Below are 23,202 nucleotides of genomic sequence, written 5' to 3' on the forward strand. Positions count from 1 at the left end.
GGAGTACAGAGGACTGGTCAGCAGCTTTGTGGAGTGGTGTGGGGTGAACCACTTGGAACTGAATGTTACAAAGACAAAGGAACTGGTGGTAGATTTCAGGAGGAAAAAGGTCAAACCTACTCCTGTCTACATCCATGGGAGTGGCGTGGAGATGGTGGACTCGTACAAGTACCTGGGAGTGCACATCGACGATAGACTGGAATGGTCTAAGAACATCGAGGCCATCTATAAGAACGGACAGAGCCGACTTTACTTCTTGAGGAGGCTCAGGTCCTTCAATGTGTGTAGTAAGATGCTACACATGTTTTATCAGTCGGTGGTAGCGAGTGCCATTTTCTACGCAGTGGTGTGCTGGGGCTCTGGGATTAGAGCAGTGAATTCCAAAAGGCTGAACAAGCTCATCAGGAGAGCGAGCTCTGTCATTGGGTCTGACCTGGACCCCTTGGAGGTAGTGGCTGAGAGGAGAATGATGTCCAAACTGGAGGCCATCATGGACAACTTCTCCCATCCCCTCTATGACAGGCTTGCAGGAATGAAGAGCACGTTCAGCAATAGACTGATTCACCCACGGTGCGACAGGGAGCGCTACAGGAGGTCATTCTTGCCGTCTGCCATAAGACTGTACAACGCATCCACCTTGCGTCTTGGCAGAGGCAACAGCGACAGTGACCTGTTTCTGGACTAAACGCATATACACATATACTGCTACATCTGTTCTCTTTCTTTTTCTTTTTCTTTTTCTTTTTCCCGTTTACAACCACTTTTGTGCAATATATGCCAGGGACCTGTGCAATACATTTATATTTATATTTATATCTATGGTTACATCTATATTTATATTCATACGTGTGATACGATTTTCTGTGTACTGTTCTGTTCTAGTTTCCTCTTGTGTGTCCGGACTGTGAGTAACTCTTGTATTGTATTGTATGTATTGTACTATTAGTATATAATTCGTTACACTGTGGCTGTGTTGTGTGTGTTAAGCTGCTGTTGCACTGCAATTTCCCTCACGGGATCAATAAAGTATCTATCTATCTATCTAAATACCAGAGTGACACCGGCTGGCGAATCCCACTGGTGACACAGCTTCTCTCATGTTGTCTCCTTAGAGCACTAATGAAAGAAGTCTACATGTACATGGAAATGTTCAAAAAGTCTACAACATTACGTATTTGAATTACAGGTTTTATTCAGTAGGAAGTTTACTGTGACACGAGGTAAACCGGTGTCCATACGGGTTTCATTTCGATTATCTTCAGAAACGTGTTCTCAGCTGTGGTACCTCTACCGCTCCTCCACAGACGCTACAAACACGTTCGGAATCGATTATTTCAGCTTCGGTTTTGAGTTTTAAAACGCGTTAAGAAGTCCTTCCGACAGAGCACGGGCCAGGTGAGAGGAAATGGTGTTTTCACCGGCTCTCGGATGTGTAAAGACGCTCATAAACTGGTAGTGAATACTACCTCCCAATGGGGAGACAGGTATCTAACACGGGCTCGTTCCAGCATCATTTCCACTCCAACCTGCTCTCTTCATGATTAATTGACTATTAATTGATTAAATGATTCACCTTTTGGGTGCGAGAGGTCCCAGGTTCAAATCCCGGACGAGCCCGTCTTTTCTTCTATTATTGTTGGAAGAAATATCCAGCCCTCCTCGGTAGTACACCAGAGCCAGTGTCGTGAGGTTATAGCCAGGTGCTGCAGCTGATGGGCTGACTGCTGGTTTACAAGATCCGATGGTGGAGACACCTTCACCACTCGGAGTTTATCTGCTGCTCTGATGTATCATTATTTTAAAAACATGTGAGTGGACACCGAGCATCATAGCGAGGGATCGAACCGTGTTTATCGCGGACTTAACATCTCGTATTCAGCGTGGAAGTGAAGAACACGCGTGTGAGTGAACGTCTCACGCCCCATCTGTGAAAAGCCCAAAACAGGAATGATCCCTGCCCCGTGTGAGGATCGAACTCACGACCTTCAGATTATGAGACTGACGCGCTACCTACTGCGCTAACGAGGCTGGATAGTGGCTGTGTTCCAGCTCATGTTGAAATGAACATTATATGTATGAACATTATTTCCGTGTGACTGTCGTAACTCAGACCATATTCCCCCAAAAGATTAAAACGCCGGGCTGAAGAAAAGGGAAGATCTCATCTTCATAACTCACCGGTAAAGAGACCAGAACACCACGCGAAGTCAATAAAGCGCATTAAACTGATGACCACAAAACTTTGAAACGTACATCAGGCAAACAACGTTCAGAAAAGGAGTAAAAAGCAATTGTGAGTTATATCTAAGCAGTCTGAGTGTGGATCGTGTCGTGGGTGAAGGGGGAAAAGCCTCTCCCACTTTCATCATTCCATCCCGAGAGTGTCTGTCCTCTCTAGTACATAGAGCGCAAAAGCTGGAGGATGCGGGCATCGATCCCGCTACCTCTCGCATGCTAAGCGAGCGCTCTACCATCTGAGCTAATCCCCCTCGCTCTGTGAAAGATCAGCTCCCTCCCATGCACAATAAATCTCTCACGAGTCTTCTGTGCGATCGCACACTCATGGAAAACACACTTGAAATCAGAGCACTCACGACCTCTCCGGCTCGTTGGTTTGGGTTTGCTATCCGGTTGCGAGAGGTCCCGGCCTCAAATCTTGTCTTATTCCATGATTACAAGAACGTACGTCCAGCACTACTCGTGTTTTCTGCTTTTATGAAAGGACTCCTGACACACTGCGATTTTCTCATGTTGGTTTTTTAGAGTACATCTGATTGACTGGTCTTCTCTCTTGCAGGGAGACGGGACTCTTCAGAGAGGGAGTCTCCCACTTGCGTGTAATTAGCAGAAAAAACACTTTTTCTAGATCTGCTTTTCCACCTGTCTGTGTTACTGCTCCTCCTCACACACTGCTAACACGTGTAGAATCAGTTGTTATTCATGAGGTTTCTAACGCTGGAAAGTTCTTTCAACTGAGCTTGGGACAAGTGAAAGCACACGGTGATTCGTATATCATCTCTACACATTTTCAGTCTCATTTCTGTTAGCAGTAACTGACCAACGAGCAGCAACAGAGACGTACTCCTCGTTAGTATAGTGGTGAGTATCCCCGCCTGTCACGCGGGAGACCGGGGTTCGATTCCCCGACGGGGAGACAGATTACTTTTTAACTACCTCACTTTAATTAAAAAAAAACGTTTTAACTCCGTGAATTGTTAATTTACGTTAATTCTATGAATTGTTTACTTAGACACGTGTTCAATGACATGACTTCTCTTCTTACGGGTGAGTAATTACAGGAGTTTGAGCCCCGTTCATGGTGAAATGTTAAACAATCGTCAATCTGTGCCGGAAGGAGCCCCTCTAAAAAGAGCACCGGGGCACAAGCTTGTCTTTAATCCCACTGACGGTCTTCACTAGAGGCGTGGGTTCAAACCACTCTTCTCACACGCGCTTGTTTCCCCTCGTGTGTGAAAGTGTTTCATGTGTGATTGAAAATGAGACAAACTCCAGTCTCCGGTTAGAGCTGAAACAGCAATCCAGAACATGCCGCCTGCTTGAGCCTAGATCAGACTCAAAAATAAGCTCAGTTTATTCTTTATTATTTGACATTATGTTTTTAATTAGTAACTTAATATGCAGGACACACTAAGATGGGATTCTGACGTTGTCGATCTGCTGTTTGTAAATAAGTGAACGTCTCTCACTGTTGAATTGATGGAAAGATCGGTGGGTTTGGTTTTCTTCTGTTCACCACAGAAGTCCCGCCCTCGGTTCTGACGACCTTCCGCCTCCGTCTGGGTCCCGATCCGAAGCAGTCGGTTCAGTTCGCCTGGGGTATCTGGTGTATAAAAGGTGAGACAGTGGCCCGTACGGGGATCGAACCCGCGACCTTGGCGTTATTAGCACCACGCTCTAACCAACTGAGCTAACCGGCCACATGAGACGTGGGTCCACCTCTGACCCTGAGCAAGTGAGACTGTAGAGATTTTTCCAAAGACCTGAGACGGACCAGCGTCTAATTCAGGGCGGGGGAGGGACACACTCCCAGTCCCAGGAACCGCACAGTAACCAGGACGATCACAGGTCCGAGTTTAAATACCAGAGTGACACCGGCTGGCGAATCCCACTGGTGACACAGCTTCTCTCATGTTGTCTCCTTAGAACACTAATGAAAGAAGTCTACATGTACATGGAAATGTTCAAAAAGTCTACAACATTACGTATTTGAATTACAGGTTTTATTCAGTAGGAAGTTTACTGTGACACGAAGTAAACCGGTGTCCATACGGGTTTCATTTCGATTATCTTCAGAAACGTGTTCTCAGCTGTGGTACCTCTACCGCTCCTCCACAGACGCTACAAACACGTTCGGAATCGATTATTTCAGCTTCGGTTTTGAGTTTTAAAACGCGTTAAGAAGTCCTTCCGACAGAGCACGGGCCAGGTGAGAGGAAATGGTGTTTTCACTGGCTCTCGGATGTGTAAAGACGCTCATAAACTGGTAGTGAATACTACCTCCCAATGGGGAGACAGGTATCTAACACGGGGTCGTTCCAGCATCATTTCCACTCCAACCTGCTCTCTTCATGATTAATTGACTATTAATTGATTAAATGATTCACCTTTTGGATGCGAGAGGTCCCAGGTTCAAATCCCGGACGAGCCCGTCTTTTCTTCTATTATTGTTGGAAGAAATATCCAGCCCTCCTCGGTAGTACACCAGAGCCAGTGTCGTGAGGTTATAGCCAGGTGCTGCAGCTGATGGGCTGACTGCTGGTTTACAAGATCCGATGGTGGAGACACCTTCACCACTCGGAGTTTATCTGCTGCTCTGATGTATCATTATTTTAAAAACATGTGAGTGGACACCGAGCATCATAGCGAGGGATCGAACCATGTTTATCGCGGACTTAACATCTCGTATTCAGCGTGGAAGTGAAGAACACGCGTGTGAGTGAACGTCTCACGCCCCATCTGTGAAAAGCCCAAAACAGGAATGATCCCTGCCCCGTGTGAGGATCGAACTCACGACCTTCAGATTATGAGACTGACGCGCTACCTACTGCGCTAACGAGGCTGGATAGTGGCTGTGTTCCAGCTCATGTTGAAATGAACATTATATGTATGAACATTATTTCCGTGTGACTGTCGTAACTCAGACCATATTCCCCCAAAAGATTAAAACGCCGGGCTGAAGAAAAGGGAAGATCTCATCTTCATAACTCACCGGTAAAGAGACCAGAACACCACGCGAAGTCAATAAAGCGCATTAAACTGATGACCACAAAACTTTGAAACGTACATCAGGCAAACAACGTTCAGAAAAGGAGTAAAAAGCAATTGTGAGTTATATCTAAGCAGTCTGAGTGTGGATCGTGTCGTGGGTGAAGGGGGAAAAGCCTCTCCCACTTTCATCATTCCATCCCGAGAGTGTCTGTCCTCTCTAGTACATAGAGCGCAAAAGCTGGAGGATGCGGGCATCGATCCCGCTACCTCTCGCATGCTAAGCGAGCGCTCTACCATCTGAGCTAATCCCCCTCGCTCTGTGAAAGATCAGCTCCCTCCCATGCACAATAAATCTCTCACGAGTCTTCTGTGCGATCGCACACTCATGGAAAACACACTTGAAATCAGAGCACTCACGACCTCTCCGGCTCGTTGGTTTGGGTTTGCTATCCGGTTGCGAGAGGTCCCGGCCTCAAATCTTGTCTTATTCCATGATTACAAGAACGTACGTCCAGCACTACTCGTGTTTTCTGCTTTTATGAAAGGACTCCTGACACACTGCGATTTTCTCATGTTGGTTTTTTAGAGTACATCTGATTGACTGGTCTTCTCTCTTGCAGGGAGACGGGACTCTTCAGAGAGGGAGTCTCCCACTTGCGTGTAATTAGCAGAAAAAACACTTTTTCTAGATCTGCTTTTCCACCTGTCTGTGCTACTGCTCCTCCTCACACAGTACTAACACGTGTAGAATCAGTTGTTATTCATGAGGTTTCTAACGCTGGAAAGTTCTTTCAACTGAGCTTGGGACAAGTGAAAGCACACGGTGATTCGTATATCATCTCTACACATTTTCAGTCTCATTTCTGTTAGCAGTAACTGACCAACGAGCAGCAACAGAGATGTACTCCTCGTTAGTATAGTGGTGAGTATCCCCGCCTGTCACGCGGGAGACAGATTACTTTTTAACTACCTCACTTTAATTAAAAAAAAACGTTTTAACTCCGTGAATTGTTAATTTACGTTAATTCTATTAATTGTTTACTTAGACACGTGTTCAATGACATGACTTCTCTTCTTACGGGTGAGTAATTACAGGAGTTTGAGCCCCGTTCATGGTGAAATGTTAAACAATCGTCAATCTGTGCCGGAAGGAGCCCCTCTAAAAAGAGCACCGGGGCACAAGCTTGTCTTTAATCCCACTGACGGTCTTCACTAGAGGCGTGGGTTCAAACCACTCTTCTCACACGCGCTTGTTTCCCCTCGTGTGTGAAAGTGTTTCATGTGTGATTGAAAATGAGACAAACTCCAGTCTCCGGTTAGAGCTGAAACAGCAATCCAGAACATGCCGCCTGCTTGAGCCTAGATCAGACTCAAAAATAAGCTCAGTTTATTCTTTATTATTTGACATTATGTTTTTAATTAGTAACTTAATATGCAGGACACACTAAGATGGGATTCTGACGTTGTCGATCTGCTGTTTGTAAATAAGTGAACGTCTCTCACTGTTGAATTGATGGAAAGATCGGTGGGTTTGGTTTTCTTCTGTTCACCACAGAAGTCCCGCCCTCGGTTCTGACGACCTTCCGCCTCCGTCTGGGTCCCGATCCGAAGCAGTCGGTTCAGTTCGCCTGGGGTATCTGGTGTATAAAAGGTGAGACAGTGGCCCGTACGGGGATCGAACCCGCGACCTTGGCGTTATTAGCACCACGCTCTAACCAACTGAGCTAACCGGCCACATGAGACGTGGGTCCACCTCTGACCCTGAGCAAGTGAGACTGTAGAGATTTTTCCAAAGACCTGAGACGGACCAGCGTCTAATTCAGGGCGGGGGAGGGACACACTCCCAGTCCCAGGAACCGCACAGTAACCAGGACGATCACAGGTCCGAGTTTAAATACCAGAGTGACACCGGCTGGCGAATCCCACTGGTGACACAGCTTCTCTCATGTTGTCTCCTTAGAGCACTAATGAAAGAAGTCTACATGTACATGGAAATGTTCAAAAAGTCTACAACATTACGTATTTTGAATTACAGGTTTTATTCAGTAGGAAGGTTACTGTGACACGAGGTAAACCGGTGTCCATACTGGTTTCATTTCGATTATCTTCAGAAACGTGTTCTCAGCTGTGGTACCTCTACCGCTCCTCCACAGACGCTACAAACACGTTCGGAATCGATTATTTCAGCTTCGGTTTTGAGTTTTAAAACGCGTTAAGAAGTCCTTCCGACAGAGCACGGGCCAGGTGAGAGGAAATGGTGTTTTCACCGGCTCTCGGATGTGTAAAGACGCTCATAAACTGGTAGTGAATACTACCTCCCAATGGGGAGACAGGTATCTAACACGGGCTCGTTCCAGCATCATTTCCACTCCAACCTGCTCTCTTCATGATTAATTGACTATTAATTGATTAAATGATTCACCTTTTGGGTGCGAGAGGTCCCAGGTTCAAATCCCGGACGAGCCCGTCTTTTCTTCTATTATTGTTGGAAGAAATATCCAGCCCTCCTCGGTAGTACACCAGAGCCAGTGTCGTGAGGTTATAGCCAGGTGCTGCAGCTGATGGGCTGACTGCTGGTTTACAAGATCCGATGGTGGAGACACCTTCACCACTCGGAGTTTATCTGCTGCTCTGATGTATCATTATTTTAAAAACATGTGAGTGGACACCGAGCATCATAGCGAGGGATCGAACCGTGTTTATCGCGGACTTAACATCTCGTATTCAGCGTGGAAGTGAAGAACACGCGTGTGAGTGAACGTCTCACGCCCCATCTGTGAAAAGCCCAAAACAGGAATGATCCCTGCCCCGTGTGAGGATCGAACTCACGACCTTCAGATTATGAGACTGACGCGCTACCTACTGCGCTAACGCGGCTGGATAGTGGCTGTGTTCCAGCTCATGTTGAAATGAACATTATATGTATGAACATTATTTCCGTGTGACTGTCGTAACTCAGACCATATTCCCCCAAAAGATTAAAACGCCGGGCTGAAGAAAAGGGAAGATCTCATCTTCATAACTCACCGGTAAAGAGACCAGAACACCACGCGAAGTCAATAAAGCGCATTAAACTGATGACCACAAAACTTTGAAACGTACATCAGGCAAACAACGTTCAGAAAAGGAGTAAAAAGCAATTGTGAGTTATATCTAAGCAGTCTGAGTGTGGATCGTGTCGTGGGTGAAGGGGGAAAAGCCTCTCCCACTTTCATCATTCCATCCCGAGAGTGTCTGTCCTCTCTAGTACATAGAGCGCAAAAGCTGGAGGATGCGGGCATCGATCCCGCTACCTCTCGCATGCTAAGCGAGCGCTCTACCATCTGAGCTAATCCCCCTCGCTCTGTGAAAGATCAGCTCCCTCCCATGCACAATAAATCTCTCACGAGTCTTCTGTGCGATCGCACACTCATGGAAAACACACTTGAAATCAGAGCACTCACGACCTCTCCGGCTCGTTGGTTTGGGTTTGCTATCCGGTTGCGAGAGGTCCCGGCCTCAAATCTTGTCTTATTCCATGATTACAAGAACGTACGTCCAGCACTACTCGTGTTTTCTGCTTTTATGAAAGGACTCCTGACACACTGCGATTTTCTCATGTTGGTTTTTTAGAGTACATCTGATTGACTGGTCTTCTCTCTTGCAGGGAGACGGGACTCTTCAGAGAGGGAGTCTCCCACTTGCGTGTAATTAGCAGAAAAAACACTTTTTCTAGATCTGCTTTTCCACCTGTCTGTGCTACTGCTCCTCCTCACACAGTACTAACACGTGTAGAATCAGTTGTTATTCATGAGGTTTCTAACGCTGGAAAGTTCTTTCAACTGAGCTTGGGACAAGTGAAAGCACACGGTGATTCGTATATCATCTCTACACATTTTCAGTCTCATTTCTGTTAGCAGTAACTGACCAACGAGCAGCAACAGAGACGTACTCCTCGTTAGTATAGTGGTGAGTATCCCCGCCTGTCACGCGGGAGACCGGGGTTCGATTCCCCGACGGGGAGACAGATTACTTTTTAACTACCTCACTTTAATTAAAAAAAAACGTTTTAACTCCGTGAATTGTTAATTTACGTTAATTCTATGAATTGTTTACTTAGACACGTGTTCAATGACATGACTTCTCTTCTTACGGGTGAGTAATTACAGGAGTTTGAGCCCCGTTCATGGTGAAATGTTAAACAATCGTCAATCTGTGCCGGAAGGAGCCCCTCTAAAAAGAGCACCGGGGCACAAGCTTGTCTTTAATCCCACTGACGGTCTTCACTAGAGGCGTGGGTTCAAACCACTCTTCTCACACGCGCTTGTTTCCCCTCGTGTGTGAAAGTGTTTCATGTGTGATTGAAAATGAGACAAACTCCAGTCTCCGGTTAGAGCTGAAACAGCAATCCAGAACATGCCGCCTGCTTGAGCCTAGATCAGACTCAAAAATAAGCTCAGTTTATTCTTTATTATTTGACATTATGTTTTTAATTAGTAACTTAATATGCAGGACACACTAAGATGGGATTCTGACGTTGTCGATCTGCTGTTTGTAAATAAGTGAACGTCTCTCACTGTTGAATTGATGGAAAGATCGGTGGGTTTGGTTTTCTTCTGTTCACCACAGAAGTCCCGCCCTCGGTTCTGACGACCTTCCGCCTCCGTCTGGGTCCCGATTCGAAGCAGTCGGTTCAGTTCGCCTGGGGTATCTGGTGTATAAAAGGTGAGACAGTGGCCCGTACGGGGATCGAACCCGCGACCTTGGCGTTATTAGCACCACGCTCTAACCAACTGAGCTAACCGGCCACATGAGATGTGGGTCCACCTCTGACCCTGAGCAAGTGAGACTGTAGAGATTTTTCCAAAGACCTGAGACGGACCAGCGTCTAATTCAGGGCGGGGGAGGGACACACTCCCAGTCCCAGGAACCGCACAGTAACCAGGACGATCACAGGTCCGAGTTTAAATACCAGAGTGACACCGGCTGGCGAATCCCACTGGTGACACAGCTTCTCTCATGTTGTCTCCTTAGAGCACTAATGAAAGAAGTCTACATGTACATGGAAATGTTCAAAAAGTCTACAACATTACGTATTTTGAATTACAGGTTTTATTCAGTAGGAAGGTTACTGTGACACGAGGTAAACCGGTGTCCATACGGGTTTCATTTCGATTATCTTCAGAAACGTGTTCTCAGCTGTGGTACCTCTACCGCTCCTCCACAGACGCTACAAACACGTTCGGAATCGATTATTTCAGCTTCGGTTTTGAGTTTTAAAACGCGTTAAGAAGTCCTTCCGACAGAGCACGGGCCAGGTGAGAGGAAATGGTGTTTTCACCGGCTCTCGGATGTGTAAAGACGCTCATAAACTGGTAGTGAATACTACCTCCCAATGGGGAGACAGGTATCTAACACGGGCTCGTTCCAGCATCATTTCCACTCCAACCTGCTCTCTTCATGATTAATTGACTATTAATTGATTAAATGATTCACCTTTTGGGTGCGAGAGGTCCCAGGTTCAAATCCCGGACGAGCCCGTCTTTTCTTCTATTATTGTTGGAAGAAATATCCAGCCCTCCTCGGTAGTACACCAGAGCCAGTGTCGTGAGGTTATAGCCAGGTGCTGCAGCTGATGGGCTGACTGCTGGTTTACAAGATCCGATGGTGGAGACACCTTCACCACTCGGAGTTTATCTGCTGCTCTGATGTATCATTATTTTAAAAACATGTGAGTGGACACCGAGCATCATAGCGAGGGATCGAACCGTGTTTATCGCGGACTTAACATCTCGTATTCAGCGTGGAAGTGAAGAACACGCGTGTGAGTGAACGTCTCACGCCCCATCTGTGAAAAGCCCAAAACAGGAATGATCCCTGCCCCGTGTGAGGATCGAACTCACGACCTTCAGATTATGAGACTGACGCGCTACCTACTGCGCTAACGAGGCTGGATAGTGGCTGTGTTCCAGCTCATGTTGAAATGAACATTATATGTATGAACATTATTTCCGTGTGACTGTCGTAACTCAGACCATATTCCCCCAAAAGATTAAAACGCCGGGCTGAAGAAAAGGGAAGATCTCATCTTCATAACTCACCGGTAAAGAGACCAGAACACCACGCGAAGTCAATAAAGCGCATTAAACTGATGACCACAAAACTTTGAAACGTACATCAGGCAAACAACGTTCAGAAAAGGAGTAAAAAGCAATTGTGAGTTATATCTAAGCAGTCTGAGTGTGGATCGTGTCGTGGGTGAAGGGGGAAAAGCCTCTCCCACTTTCATCATTCCATCCCGAGAGTGTCTGTCCTCTCTAGTACATAGAGCGCAAAAGCTGGAGGATGCGGGCATCGATCCCGCTACCTCTCGCATGCTAAGCGAGCGCTCTACCATCTGAGCTAATCCCCCTCGCTCTGTGAAAGATCAGCTCCCTCCCATGCACAATAAATCTCTCACGAGTCTTCTGTGCGATCGCACACTCATGGAAAACACACTTGAAATCAGAGCACTCACGACCTCTCCGGCTCGTTGGTTTGGGTTTGCTATCCGGTTGCGAGAGGTCCCGGCCTCAGATCTTGTCTTATTCCATGATTACAAGAACGTACGTCCAGCACTACTCGTGTTTTCTGCTTTTATGAAAGGACTCCTGACACACTGCGATTTTCTCATGTTGGTTTTTTAGAGTACATCTGATTGACTGGTCTTCTCTCTTGCAGGGAGACGGGACTCTTCAGAGAGGGAGTCTCCCACTTGCGTGTAATTAGCAGAAAAAACACTTTTTCTAGATCTGCTTTTCCACCTGTCTGTGTTACTGCTCCTCCTCACACACTGCTAACACGTGTAGAATCAGTTGTTATTCATGAGGTTTCTAACGCTGGAAAGTTCTTTCAACTGAGCTTGGGACAAGTGAAAGCACACGGTGATTCGTATATCATCTCTACACATTTTCAGTCTCATTTCTGTTAGCAGTAACTGACCAACGAGCAGCAACAGAGACGTACTCCTCGTTAGTATAGTGGTGAGTATCCCCGCCTGTCACGCGGGAGACCGGGGTTCGATTCCCCGACGGGGAGACAGATTACTTTTTAACTACCTCACTTTAATTAAAAAAAAACGTTTTAACTCCGTGAATTGTTAATTTACGTTAATTCTATGAATTGTTTACTTAGACACGTGTTCAATGACATGACTTCTCTTCTTACGGGTGAGTAATTACAGGAGTTTGAGCCCCGTTCATGGTGAAATGTTAAACAATCGTCAATCTGTGCCGGAAGGAGCCCCTCTAAAAAGAGCACCGGGGCACAAGCTTGTCTTTAATCCCACTGACGGTCTTCACTAGAGGCGTGGGTTCAAACCACTCTTCTCACACGCGCTTGTTTCCCCTCGTGTGTGAAAGTGTTTCATGTGTGATTGAAAATGAGACAAACTCCAGTCTCCGGTTAGAGCTGAAACAGCAATCCAGAACATGCCGCCTGCTTGAGCCTAGATCAGACTCAAAAATAAGCTCAGTTTATTCTTTATTATTTGACATTATGTTTTTAATTAGTAACTTAATATGCAGGACACACTAAGATGGGATTCTGACGTTGTCGATCTGCTGTTTGTAAATAAGTGAACGTCTCTCACTGTTGAATTGATGGAAAGATCGGTGGGTTTGGTTTTCTTCTGTTCACCACAGAAGTCCCGCCCTCGGTTCTGACGACCTTCCGCCTCCGTCTGGGTCCCGATCCGAAGCAGTCGGTTCAGTTCGCCTGGGGTATCTGGTGTATAAAAGGTGAGACAGTGGCCCGTACGGGGATCGAACCCGCGACCTTGGCGTTATTAGCACCGGCCACATGAGACGTGTGTCCACCTCTGACCCTGAGCAAGTGAGACTGTAGAGATTTTTCCAAAGACCTGAGACGGACCAGCGTCTAATTCAGGGCGGGGGAGGGACACACTCCCAGTCCCAGGAACCGCACAGTAACCAGGACGATCACAGGTCCGAGTTTAAATACCAGAGTGACACCGGCTGGCGAATGCCACTGGTGACACAGCTTCTCTCATGTTGTCTCCTTAGAGCACTAATGAAAGAAGTCTACATGTACATGGAAATGTTCAAAAAGTCTACAACATTACGTATTTGAATTACAGGTTTTATTCAGTAGGAAGTTAACTGTGACACGAGGTAAACCGGTGTCCATACGGGTTTCATTTCGATTATCTTCAGAAACGTGTTCTCAGCTGGGGTACCTCTACCGCTCCTCCACAGACGCTACAAACACGTTCGGAATCGATTATTTCAGCTTCGGTTTTGAGTTTTAAAACGCGTTAAGAAGTCCTTCCGACAGAGCACGGGCCAGGTGAGAGGAAATGGTGTTTTCACCGGCTCTCGGATGTGTAAAGACGCTCATAAACTGGTAGTGAATACTACCTCCCAATGGGGAGACAGGTATCTAACACGGGCTCGTTCCAGCATCATTTCCACTCCAACCTGCTCTCTTCATGATTAATTGACTATTAATTGATTAAATGATTCACCTTTTGGGTGCGAGAGGTCCCAGGTTCAAATCCCGGACGAGCCCGTCTTTTCTTCTATTATTGTTGGAAGAAATATCCAGCCCTCCTCGGTAGTACACCAGAGCCAGTGTCGTGAGGTTATAGCCAGGTGCTGCAGCTGATGGGCTGACTGCTGGTTTACAAGATCCGATGGTGGAGACACCTTCACCACTCGGAGTTTATCTGCTGCTCTGATGTATCATTATTTTAAAAACATGTGAGTGGACACCGAGCATCATAGCGAGGGATCGAACCGTGTTTATCGCGGTCTTAACATCTCGTATTCAGCGTGGAAGTGAAGAACACGCGTGTGAGTGAACGTCTCACGCCCCATCTGTGAAAAGCCCAAAACAGGAATGATCCCTGCCCCGTGTGAGGATCGAACTCACGACCTTCAGATTATGAGACTGACGCGCTACCTACTGCGCTAACGAGGCTGGATAGTGGCTGTGTTCCAGCTCATGTTGAAATGAACATTATATGTATGAACATTATTTCCGTGTGACTGTCGTAACTCAGACCATATTCCCCCAAAAGATTAAAACGCCGGGCTGAAGAAAAGGGAAGATCTCATCTTCATAACTCACCGGTAAAGAGACCAGAACACCACGCGAAGTCAATAAAGCGCATTAAACTGATGACTACAAAACTTTGAAACGTACATCAGGCAAACAACGTTCAGAAAAGGAGTAAAAAGCAATTGTGAGTTATATCTAAGCAGTCTGAGTGTGGATCGTGTCGTGGGTGAAGGGGGAAAAGCCTCTCCCACTTTCATCATTCCATCCCGAGAGTGTCTGTCCTCTCTAGTACATAGAGCGCAAAAGCTGGAGGATGCGGGCATCGATCCCGCTACCTCTCGCATGCTAAGCGAGCGCTCTACCATCTGAGCTAATCCCCCTCGCTCTGTGAAAGATCAGCTCCCTCCCATGCACAATAAATCTCTCACGAGTCTTCTGTGCGATCGCACACTCATGGAAAACACACTTGAAATCAGAGCACTCACGACCTCTCCGGCTCGTTGGTTTGGGTTTGCTATCCGGTTGCGAGAGGTCCCGGCCTCAAATCTTGTCTTATTCCATGATTACAAGAACGTACGTCCAGCACTACTCGTGTTTTCTGCTTTTATGAAAGGACTCCTGACACACTGCGATTTTCTCATGTTGGTTTTTTAGAGTACATCTGATTGACTGGTCTTCTCTCTTGCAGGGAGACGGGACTCTTCAGAGAGGGAGTCTCCCACTTGCGTGTAATTAGCAGAAAAAACACTTTTTCTAGATCTGCTTTTCCACCTGTCTGTGCTACTGCTCCTCCTCACACAGTACTAACACGTGTAGAATCAGTTGTTATTCATGAGGTTTCTAACGCTGGAAAGTTCTTTCAACTGAGCTTGGGACAAGTGAAAGCACACGGTGATTCGTATATCATCTCTACACATTTTCAGTCTCATTTCTGTTAGCAGTAACTGACCAACGAGCAGCAACAGAGACGTACTCCTCGTTAGTATAGTGGTGAGTATCCCCGCCTGTCACGCGGGAGACAGATTACTTTTTAACTACCTCACTTTAATTAAAAAAAAACGTTTTAACTCCGTGAATTGTTAATTTACGTTAATTCTATGAATTGTTTACTTAGACACGTGTTCAATGACATGACTTCTCTTCTTACGGGTGAGTAATTACAGGAGTTTGAGCCCCGTTCATGGTGAAATGTTAAACAATCGTCAATCTGTGCCGGAAGGAGCCCCTCTAAAAAGAGCACCGGGGCACAAGCTTGTCTTTAATCCCACTGACGGTCTTCACTAGAGGCGTGGGTTCAAACCACTCTTCTCACACGCGCTTGTTTCCCCTCGTGTGTGAAAGTGTTTCATGTGTGATTGAAAATGAGACAAACTCCAGTCTCCGGTTAGAGCTGAAACAGCAATCCAGAACATGCCGCCTGCTTGAGCCTAGATCAGACTCAAAAATAAGCTCAGTTTATTCTTTATTATTTGACATTATGTTTTTAATTAGTAACTTAATATGCAGGACACACTAAGATGGGATTCTGACGTTGTCGATCTGCTGTTTGTAAATAAGTGAACGTCTCTCACTGTTGAATTGATGGAAAGATCGGTGGGTTTGGTTTTCTTCTGTTCACCACAGAAGTCCCGCCCTCGGTTCTGACGACCTTCCGCCTCCGTCTGGGTCCCGATCCGAAGCAGTCGGTTCAGTTCGCCTGGGGTATCTGGTGTATAAAAGGTGAGACAGTGGCCCGTACGGGGATCGAACCCGCGACCTTGGCGTTATTAGCACCACGCTCTAACCAACTGAGCTAACCGGCCACATGAGACGTGTGTCCACCTCTGACCCTGAGCAAGTGAGACTGTAGAGATTTTTCCAAAGACCTGAGACGGACCAGCGTCTAATTCAGGGCGGGGGAGGGACACACTCCCAGTCCCAGGAACCGCACAGTAACCAGGACGATCACAGGTCCGAGTTTAAGGCTCTTCTGAATGACAAGAAGAGAGCCTTTAGGAGGGGAGATAAGGAAGAGGTCAAGCGTGTACAGAGGGAGCTAAAGCAGAAGTTAAGAGAGAGCAAGGATGCCTACAGGAGGAAGGTAGAGGACAAGCTGCAAAGGAATAGGGTGAGAGATGTATGGAGCAGCATGAGAGAGATCACTGGCTTCAAACAGGCTGGGGTTGCAACAGAAGGGAACCTGGAGATGGCCAACAAGTTGAACCAGTTCTTTAACAGGTTTGATTCTGGGTCCTCTGTGGCGCAACACCCATCCCCCCACAGCCACACGCTCCCTAACCCTTCACAGCTGCAACTGCCCAACACCTCCTCCATCCCCCCACAAACATGGCCGCCTACAGCTACAACCCCCGACGGCTGCTCACCCACCCATCCCCCACAGCTGCCACTCTCCAACACCTCCGCCATTAACACCTCCGGCACTGAAAGCACTATGAGCATCATCCCCCGGGCCAGGCTGACCATCACAGCTGACCAGGTGAAGAAGGAGCTGAAGAGGCTGCACGGGGGTAAGGCCACAGGACCAGATAACATCTGTCCCAGAGTTCTGAGGGCCTGTGCTGATCAGCTGAGCGGAGTGCTCCAGCGACTGTTCAACCTGAGCCTGCGCTTGGAGAGAGTCCCGGTGCTCTGGAAGACATCATGCCTGGTCCCGGTACCAAAGAAAGGGCGCCCCTCTGTCCTCAACGACTACAGACCAGTTGCACTGACTTCTCACATCATGAAGACACTGGAGAGACTGGTCTTATCCCACCTGAGACCCATGGTCAGCTCATCACTGGACACCCTACAGTTTGCCTACCAGCCCAGTGTTGGTGTGGAGGATGCGATCATCTACATGCTGCAAAGGGCCTACTCACACCTGGACAGGGCTGGCAACACTGTAAGGATCATGTTTTTCGACTTCTCCAGTGCCTTCAATACCATCCAGCCCTTACTTCTAAGGAGGAAGCTGGAGGAGATGCAAGTCGATGCCTCCATGACCTCGTGGATCACTGACTACCTGACGGGCAGACCACAGTCTGTGAGACTTCAGAACTGCGTGTCTGAACTGGTAGTGAGTAACACAGGGGCACCTCAAGGGACAGTTCTTTCTCCATTCCTCTTCACCCTCTATACTTCGGACTTTAAGTACAACTCAAAGTCATGCCACCTGCAAAAGTTCTCAGATGACTCTGCGATTGTGGGATGTATCAAGGGTGAGCAGGAGGAGGAGTACAGAGGACTGGTCAGCAGCTTTGTGGAGTGGTGTGGGGTGAACCACTTGGAACTGAATGTTACAAAGACAAAGGAACTGGTGGTAGATTTCAGGAGGAAAAAGGTCAAACCTACTCCTGTCTACATCCATGGGAGTGGCGTGGAGATGGTGGACTCGTACAAGTACCTGGGAGTGCACATCGACGATAGACTGGAATGGTCTAAGAACATCGAGGCCATCTATAAGAACGGACAGAGCCGACTTTACTTCTTGAGGAGGCTCAGGTCCTTCAATGTGTGTAGTAAGATGCTACACATGTTTTATCAGTCGGTGGTAGCGAGTGCCATTTTCTACGCAGTGGTGTGCTGGGGCTCTGGGATTAGAGCAGTGAATTCCAAAAGGCTGAACAAGCTCATCAGGAGAGCGAGCTCTGTCATTGGGTCTGACCTGGACCCCTTGGAGGTAGTGGCTGAGAGGAGAATGATGTCCAAACTGGAGGCCATCATGGACAACTTCTCCCATCCCCTCTATGACAGGCTTGCAGGAATGAAGAGCACGTTCAGCAATAGACTGATTCACCCACGGTGCGACAGGGAGCGCTACAGGAGGTCATTCTTGCCGTCTGCCATAAGACTGTACAACGCATCCACCTTGCGTCTTGGCAGAGGCAACAGCGACAGTGACCTGTTTCTGGACTAAACGCATATACACATATACTGCTACATCTGTTCTCTTTCTTTTTCTTTTTCTTTTTCTTTTTCCCGTTTACAACCACTTTTGTGCAATATATGCCAGGGACCTGTGCAATACATTTATATTTATATTTATATCTATGGTTACATCTATATTTATATTCATACGTGTGATACGATTTTCTGTGTACTGTTCTGTTCTAGTTTCCTCTTGTGTGTCCGGACTGTGAGTAACTCTTGTATTGTATTGTATGTATTGTACTATTAGTATATAATTCGTTACACTGTGGCTGTGTTGTGTGTGTTAAGCTGCTGTTGCACTGCAATTTCCCTCACGGGATCAATAAAGTATCTATCTATCTATCTAAATACCAGAGTGACACCGGCTGGCGAATCCCACTGGTGACACAGCTTCTCTCATGTTGTCTCCTTAGAGCACTAATGAAAGAAGTCTACATGTACATGGAAATGTTCAAAAAGTCTACAACATTACGTATTTGAATTACAGGTTTTATTCAGTAGGAAGTTTACTGTGACACGAGGTAAACCGGTGTCCATACGGGTTTCATTTCGATTATCTTCAGAAACGTGTTCTCAGCTGTGGTACCTCTACCGCTCCTCCACAGACGCTACAAACACGTTCGGAATCGATTATTTCAGCTTCGGTTTTGAGTTTTAAAACGCGTTAAGAAGTCCTTCCGACAGAGCACGGGCCAGGTGAGAGGAAATGGTGTTTTCACCGGCTCTCGGATGTGTAAAGACGCTCATAAACTGGTAGTGAATACTACCTCCCAATGGGGAGACAGGTATCTAACACGGGCTCGTTCCAGCATCATTTCCACTCCAACCTGCTCTCTTCATGATTAATTGACTATTAATTGATTAAATGATTCACCTTTTGGGTGCGAGAGGTCCCAGGTTCAAATCCCGGACGAGCCCGTCTTTTCTTCTATTATTGTTGGAAGAAATATCCAGCCCTCCTCGGTAGTACACCAGAGCCAGTGTCGTGAGGTTATAGCCAGGTGCTGCAGCTGATGGGCTGACTGCTGGTTTACAAGATCCGATGGTGGAGACACCTTCACCACTCGGAGTTTATCTGCTGCTCTGATGTATCATTATTTTAAAAACATGTGAGTGGACACCGAGCATCATAGCGAGGGATCGAACCGTGTTTATCGCGGACTTAACATCTCGTATTCAGCGTGGAAGTGAAGAACACGCGTGTGAGTGAACGTCTCACGCCCCATCTGTGAAAAGCCCAAAACAGGAATGATCCCTGCCCCGTGTGAGGATCGAACTCACGACCTTCAGATTATGAGACTGACGCGCTACCTACTGCGCTAACGAGGCTGGATAGTGGCTGTGTTCCAGCTCATGTTGAAATGAACATTATATGTATGAACATTATTTCCGTGTGACTGTCGTAACTCAGACCATATTCCCCCAAAAGATTAAAACGCCGGGCTGAAGAAAAGGGAAGATCTCATCTTCATAACTCACCGGTAAAGAGACCAGAACACCACGCGAAGTCAATAAAGCGCATTAAACTGATGACCACAAAACTTTGAAACGTACATCAGGCAAACAACGTTCAGAAAAGGAGTAAAAAGCAATTGTGAGTTATATCTAAGCAGTCTGAGTGTGGATCGTGTCGTGGGTGAAGGGGGAAAAGCCTCTCCCACTTTCATCATTCCATCCCGAGAGTGTCTGTCCTCTCTAGTACATAGAGCGCAAAAGCTGGAGGATGCGGGCATCGATCCCGCTACCTCTCGCATGCTAAGCGAGCGCTCTACCATCTGAGCTAATCCCCCTCGCTCTGTGAAAGATCAGCTCCCTCCCATGCACAATAAATCTCTCACGAGTCTTCTGTGCGATCGCACACTCATGGAAAACACACTTGAAATCAGAGCACTCACGACCTCTCCGGCTCGTTGGTTTGGGTTTGCTATCCGGTTGCGAGAGGTCCCGGCCTCAAATCTTGTCTTATTCCATGATTACAAGAACGTACGTCCAGCACTACTCGTGTTTTCTGCTTTTATGAAAGGACTCCTGACACACTGCGATTTTCTCATGTTGGTTTTTTAGAGTACATCTGATTGACTGGTCTTCTCTCTTGCAGGGAGACGGGACTCTTCAGAGAGGGAGTCTCCCACTTGCGTGTAATTAGCAGAAAAAACACTTTTTCTAGATCTGCTTTTCCACCTGTCTGTGTTACTGCTCCTCCTCACACACTGCTAACACGTGTAGAATCAGTTGTTATTCATGAGGTTTCTAACGCTGGAAAGTTCTTTCAACTGAGCTTGGGACAAGTGAAAGCACACGGTGATTCGTATATCATCTCTACACATTTTCAGTCTCATTTCTGTTAGCAGTAACTGACCAACGAGCAGCAACAGAGACGTACTCCTCGTTAGTATAGTGGTGAGTATCCCCGCCTGTCACGCGGGAGACCGGGGTTCGATTCCCCGACGGGGAGACAGATTACTTTTTAACTACCTCACTTTAATTAAAAAAAAACGTTTTAACTCCGTGAATTGTTAATTTACGTTAATTCTATGAATTGTTTACTTAGACACGTGTTCAATGACATGACTTCTCTTCTTACGGGTGAGTAATTACAGGAGTTTGAGCCCCGTTCATGGTGAAATGTTAAACAATCGTCAATCTGTGCCGGAAGGAGCCCCTCTAAAAAGAGCACCGGGGCACAAGCTTGTCTTTAATCCCACTGACGGTCTTCACTAGAGGCGTGGGTTCAAACCACTCTTCTCACACGCGCTTGTTTCCCCTCGTGTGTGAAAGTGTTTCATGTGTGATTGAAAATGAGACAAACTCCAGTCTCCGGTTAGAGCTGAAACAGCAATCCAGAACATGCCGCCTGCTTGAGCCTAGATCAGACTCAAAAATAAGCTCAGTTTATTCTTTATTATTTGACATTATGTTTTTAATTAGTAACTTAATATGCAGGACACACTAAGATGGGATTCTGACGTTGTCGATCTGCTGTTTGTAAATAAGTGAACGTCTCTCACTGTTGAATTGATGGAAAGATCGGTGGGTTTGGTTTTCTTCTGTTCACCACAGAAGTCCCGCCCTCGGTTCTGACGACCTTCCGCCTCCGTCTGGGTCCCGATCCGAAGCAGTCGGTTCAGTTCGCCTGGGGTATCTGGTGTATAAAAGGTGAGACAGTGGCCCGTACGGGGATCGAACCCGCGACCTTGGCGTTATTAGCACCACGCTCTAACCAACTGAGCTAACCGGCCACATGAGACGTGGGTCCACCTCTGACCCTGAGCAAGTGAGACTGTAGAGATTTTTCCAAAGACCTGAGACGGACCAGCGTCTAATTCAGGGCGGGGGAGGGACACACTCCCAGTCCCAGGAACCGCACAGTAACCAGGACGATCACAGGTCCGAGTTTAAATACCAGAGTGACACCGGCTGGCGAATCCCACTGGTGACACAGCTTCTCTCATGTTGTCTCCTTAGAGCACTAATGAAAGAAGTGTACATGTACATGGAAATGTTCAAAAAGTCTACAACATTACGTATTTTGAATTACAGGTTTTATTCAGTAGGAAGTTTACTGTGACACGAGGTAAACCGGTGTCCATACTGGTTTCATTTCGATTATCTTCAGAAACGTGTTCTCAGCTGTGGTACCTCTACCGCTCCTCCACAGACGCTACAAACACGTTCGGAATCGATTATTTCAGCTTCGGTTTTGAGTTTTAAAACGCGTTAAGAAGTCCTTCCGACAGAGCACGGGCCAGGTGAGAGGAAATGGTGTTTTCACCGGCTCTCGGATGTGTAAAGACGCTCATAAACTGGTAGTGAGTAATATTAATTAATTAATGGTGAAGGAATTAATTTCAGTTTGTAGCCTATTTCTGTTGTTTCCGCTCTTGATGAAACCAGACAGTTGAGTCACTTTTAAAGACACAACTACACTAACGAGGAGCGCGTATTTACCGCTGAGCGAGAGATCTGTTCACTGTCAGGAGACATTTCCTCTCAGGGCTGATCTTTTAGGTAGTTGAATTGAGAAACAGAGATGTCTGTTTTATAAAAGGCGAGAGAGTGGCATTCAAATCAGTCGCAGATGCGCTGGGTTTTATAAGCAAAAAAATGTTTATGAAGAAGGTGAAATACTGCTGTGTATTTTCCTCATTTTTAGCCGCCACTGTCAGTTATACACAGTATGATAATATTGCAAATATCGTATTATTTTCAGCTGCAAACAATTCCTTATAGTTACAACATTTCATCCTAATATTCCGTATTAAGTGGATTTAAAGATGATAAATAGTAGAGAAACATTAAATGAAGACAATCGTTTCAACAACATCTAACGCTCCACGAGCGCCACCTAGCGAAATTCCTTGGTCAGTGAATCAGCGCTGCGCTACCGGCTCTGTGTGGTGAGAACTGACGCGCGTTCTGAGTGGCGATCTTAAATTATTCGATCTTAAATTAAGGTCTGCTTCTTTGACGGTAACACACTTGTTATGTGTGATGCAAAGTGGGTTAGACCCATGTGCTCGTTTATTAAAGTCCGAGATCCTGACTGATTTGACTTTATACCGATAATTACCAGCAAATTGACGAAGAAAACACAAAACGCGAGAATAAAAACTACTGCACACACTGCACACATGTGGCCAGTCTTAAGGAGCTGTGCGATCTGTTGCTGTCAGACGTGCTTCTGTGTTAAACGCACAAGAACAAAAACAGCCCGGAGACTCCGATCGAGCGATGCGGCTGTGCTTTTCTCCCTTGGAAAGGTCAAGAATTCCGCGAGGTAGGCAAGAACACGCGTGTATGAGCGAACATGAGCCGTCATGAATCATTATTTTTAAAACGCGCCAGTGGACACCGAGCATCATAGCGAGAAATCAAACAGTGTTTTTCCTGCACCAAACATCTCGTATTCGGCGCGGAAGTGAAGAACAGGCGTGTGTGTGAGTGAAGGTCACATCTGTGAATAGCCCAAAACAGCAGCGACCCCTGAACCGTGTGAGGATCAAACTCACGACCTTCAGATTATGA

At 46.6% G+C, this 23,202-nt stretch overlaps 21 non-coding genes across 21 annotated transcripts; 4 read left to right on the plus strand and 17 right to left on the minus strand.

Annotated features, from left to right (window-relative positions):
- Positions 1-1,955: 1,955 nt before the first annotated feature.
- trnam-cau (transfer RNA methionine (anticodon CAU)) lies at positions 1,956-2,028 on the minus strand. The gene has a single exon. It is a non-coding gene; the product is annotated as a tRNA-Met (tRNA).
- Positions 2,029-2,416: 388 nt separating this feature from the next.
- On the minus strand, positions 2,417-2,489 carry trnaa-agc (transfer RNA alanine (anticodon AGC)). Its single transcript has one exon. It is a non-coding gene; the product is annotated as a tRNA-Ala (tRNA).
- A 593-nt stretch (positions 2,490-3,082) lies between these two features.
- trnad-guc (transfer RNA aspartic acid (anticodon GUC)) lies at positions 3,083-3,154 on the plus strand. The gene has a single exon. It is a non-coding gene; the product is annotated as a tRNA-Asp (tRNA).
- Positions 3,155-3,864: 710 nt separating this feature from the next.
- On the minus strand, positions 3,865-3,938 carry trnai-aau (transfer RNA isoleucine (anticodon AAU)). The gene has a single exon. It is a non-coding gene; the product is annotated as a tRNA-Ile (tRNA).
- A 1,069-nt stretch (positions 3,939-5,007) lies between these two features.
- trnam-cau (transfer RNA methionine (anticodon CAU)) lies at positions 5,008-5,080 on the minus strand. The gene has a single exon. It is a non-coding gene; the product is annotated as a tRNA-Met (tRNA).
- Positions 5,081-5,468: 388 nt separating this feature from the next.
- On the minus strand, positions 5,469-5,541 carry trnaa-agc (transfer RNA alanine (anticodon AGC)). Its single transcript has one exon. It is a non-coding gene; the product is annotated as a tRNA-Ala (tRNA).
- A 1,348-nt stretch (positions 5,542-6,889) lies between these two features.
- trnai-aau (transfer RNA isoleucine (anticodon AAU)) lies at positions 6,890-6,963 on the minus strand. Its single transcript has one exon. It is a non-coding gene; the product is annotated as a tRNA-Ile (tRNA).
- Positions 6,964-8,033: 1,070 nt separating this feature from the next.
- On the minus strand, positions 8,034-8,106 carry trnam-cau (transfer RNA methionine (anticodon CAU)). Its single transcript has one exon. It is a non-coding gene; the product is annotated as a tRNA-Met (tRNA).
- A 388-nt stretch (positions 8,107-8,494) lies between these two features.
- On the minus strand, positions 8,495-8,567 carry trnaa-agc (transfer RNA alanine (anticodon AGC)). The gene has a single exon. It is a non-coding gene; the product is annotated as a tRNA-Ala (tRNA).
- A 593-nt stretch (positions 8,568-9,160) lies between these two features.
- On the plus strand, positions 9,161-9,232 carry trnad-guc (transfer RNA aspartic acid (anticodon GUC)). The gene has a single exon. It is a non-coding gene; the product is annotated as a tRNA-Asp (tRNA).
- Positions 9,233-9,942: 710 nt separating this feature from the next.
- Positions 9,943-10,016, minus strand: trnai-aau (transfer RNA isoleucine (anticodon AAU)). Its single transcript has one exon. It is a non-coding gene; the product is annotated as a tRNA-Ile (tRNA).
- A 1,070-nt stretch (positions 10,017-11,086) lies between these two features.
- trnam-cau (transfer RNA methionine (anticodon CAU)) lies at positions 11,087-11,159 on the minus strand. The gene has a single exon. It is a non-coding gene; the product is annotated as a tRNA-Met (tRNA).
- A 388-nt stretch (positions 11,160-11,547) lies between these two features.
- trnaa-agc (transfer RNA alanine (anticodon AGC)) lies at positions 11,548-11,620 on the minus strand. Its single transcript has one exon. It is a non-coding gene; the product is annotated as a tRNA-Ala (tRNA).
- Positions 11,621-12,213: 593 nt separating this feature from the next.
- On the plus strand, positions 12,214-12,285 carry trnad-guc (transfer RNA aspartic acid (anticodon GUC)). Its single transcript has one exon. It is a non-coding gene; the product is annotated as a tRNA-Asp (tRNA).
- A 1,829-nt stretch (positions 12,286-14,114) lies between these two features.
- trnam-cau (transfer RNA methionine (anticodon CAU)) lies at positions 14,115-14,187 on the minus strand. Its single transcript has one exon. It is a non-coding gene; the product is annotated as a tRNA-Met (tRNA).
- Positions 14,188-14,575: 388 nt separating this feature from the next.
- Positions 14,576-14,648, minus strand: trnaa-agc (transfer RNA alanine (anticodon AGC)). Its single transcript has one exon. It is a non-coding gene; the product is annotated as a tRNA-Ala (tRNA).
- A 1,348-nt stretch (positions 14,649-15,996) lies between these two features.
- trnai-aau (transfer RNA isoleucine (anticodon AAU)) lies at positions 15,997-16,070 on the minus strand. Its single transcript has one exon. It is a non-coding gene; the product is annotated as a tRNA-Ile (tRNA).
- A 3,363-nt stretch (positions 16,071-19,433) lies between these two features.
- On the minus strand, positions 19,434-19,506 carry trnam-cau (transfer RNA methionine (anticodon CAU)). The gene has a single exon. It is a non-coding gene; the product is annotated as a tRNA-Met (tRNA).
- A 388-nt stretch (positions 19,507-19,894) lies between these two features.
- Positions 19,895-19,967, minus strand: trnaa-agc (transfer RNA alanine (anticodon AGC)). The gene has a single exon. It is a non-coding gene; the product is annotated as a tRNA-Ala (tRNA).
- A 593-nt stretch (positions 19,968-20,560) lies between these two features.
- On the plus strand, positions 20,561-20,632 carry trnad-guc (transfer RNA aspartic acid (anticodon GUC)). The gene has a single exon. It is a non-coding gene; the product is annotated as a tRNA-Asp (tRNA).
- Positions 20,633-21,342: 710 nt separating this feature from the next.
- On the minus strand, positions 21,343-21,416 carry trnai-aau (transfer RNA isoleucine (anticodon AAU)). Its single transcript has one exon. It is a non-coding gene; the product is annotated as a tRNA-Ile (tRNA).
- Positions 21,417-23,202: the final 1,786 nt, after the last annotated feature.

This window comes from Lepisosteus platostomus, chromosome 6 (assembly GCF_059453375.1).
Source record: "Lepisosteus platostomus isolate fLepPlt1 chromosome 6, fLepPlt1.hap1, whole genome shotgun sequence".
NCBI classification, from domain to species: domain Eukaryota; kingdom Metazoa; phylum Chordata; class Actinopteri; order Semionotiformes; family Lepisosteidae; genus Lepisosteus; species Lepisosteus platostomus.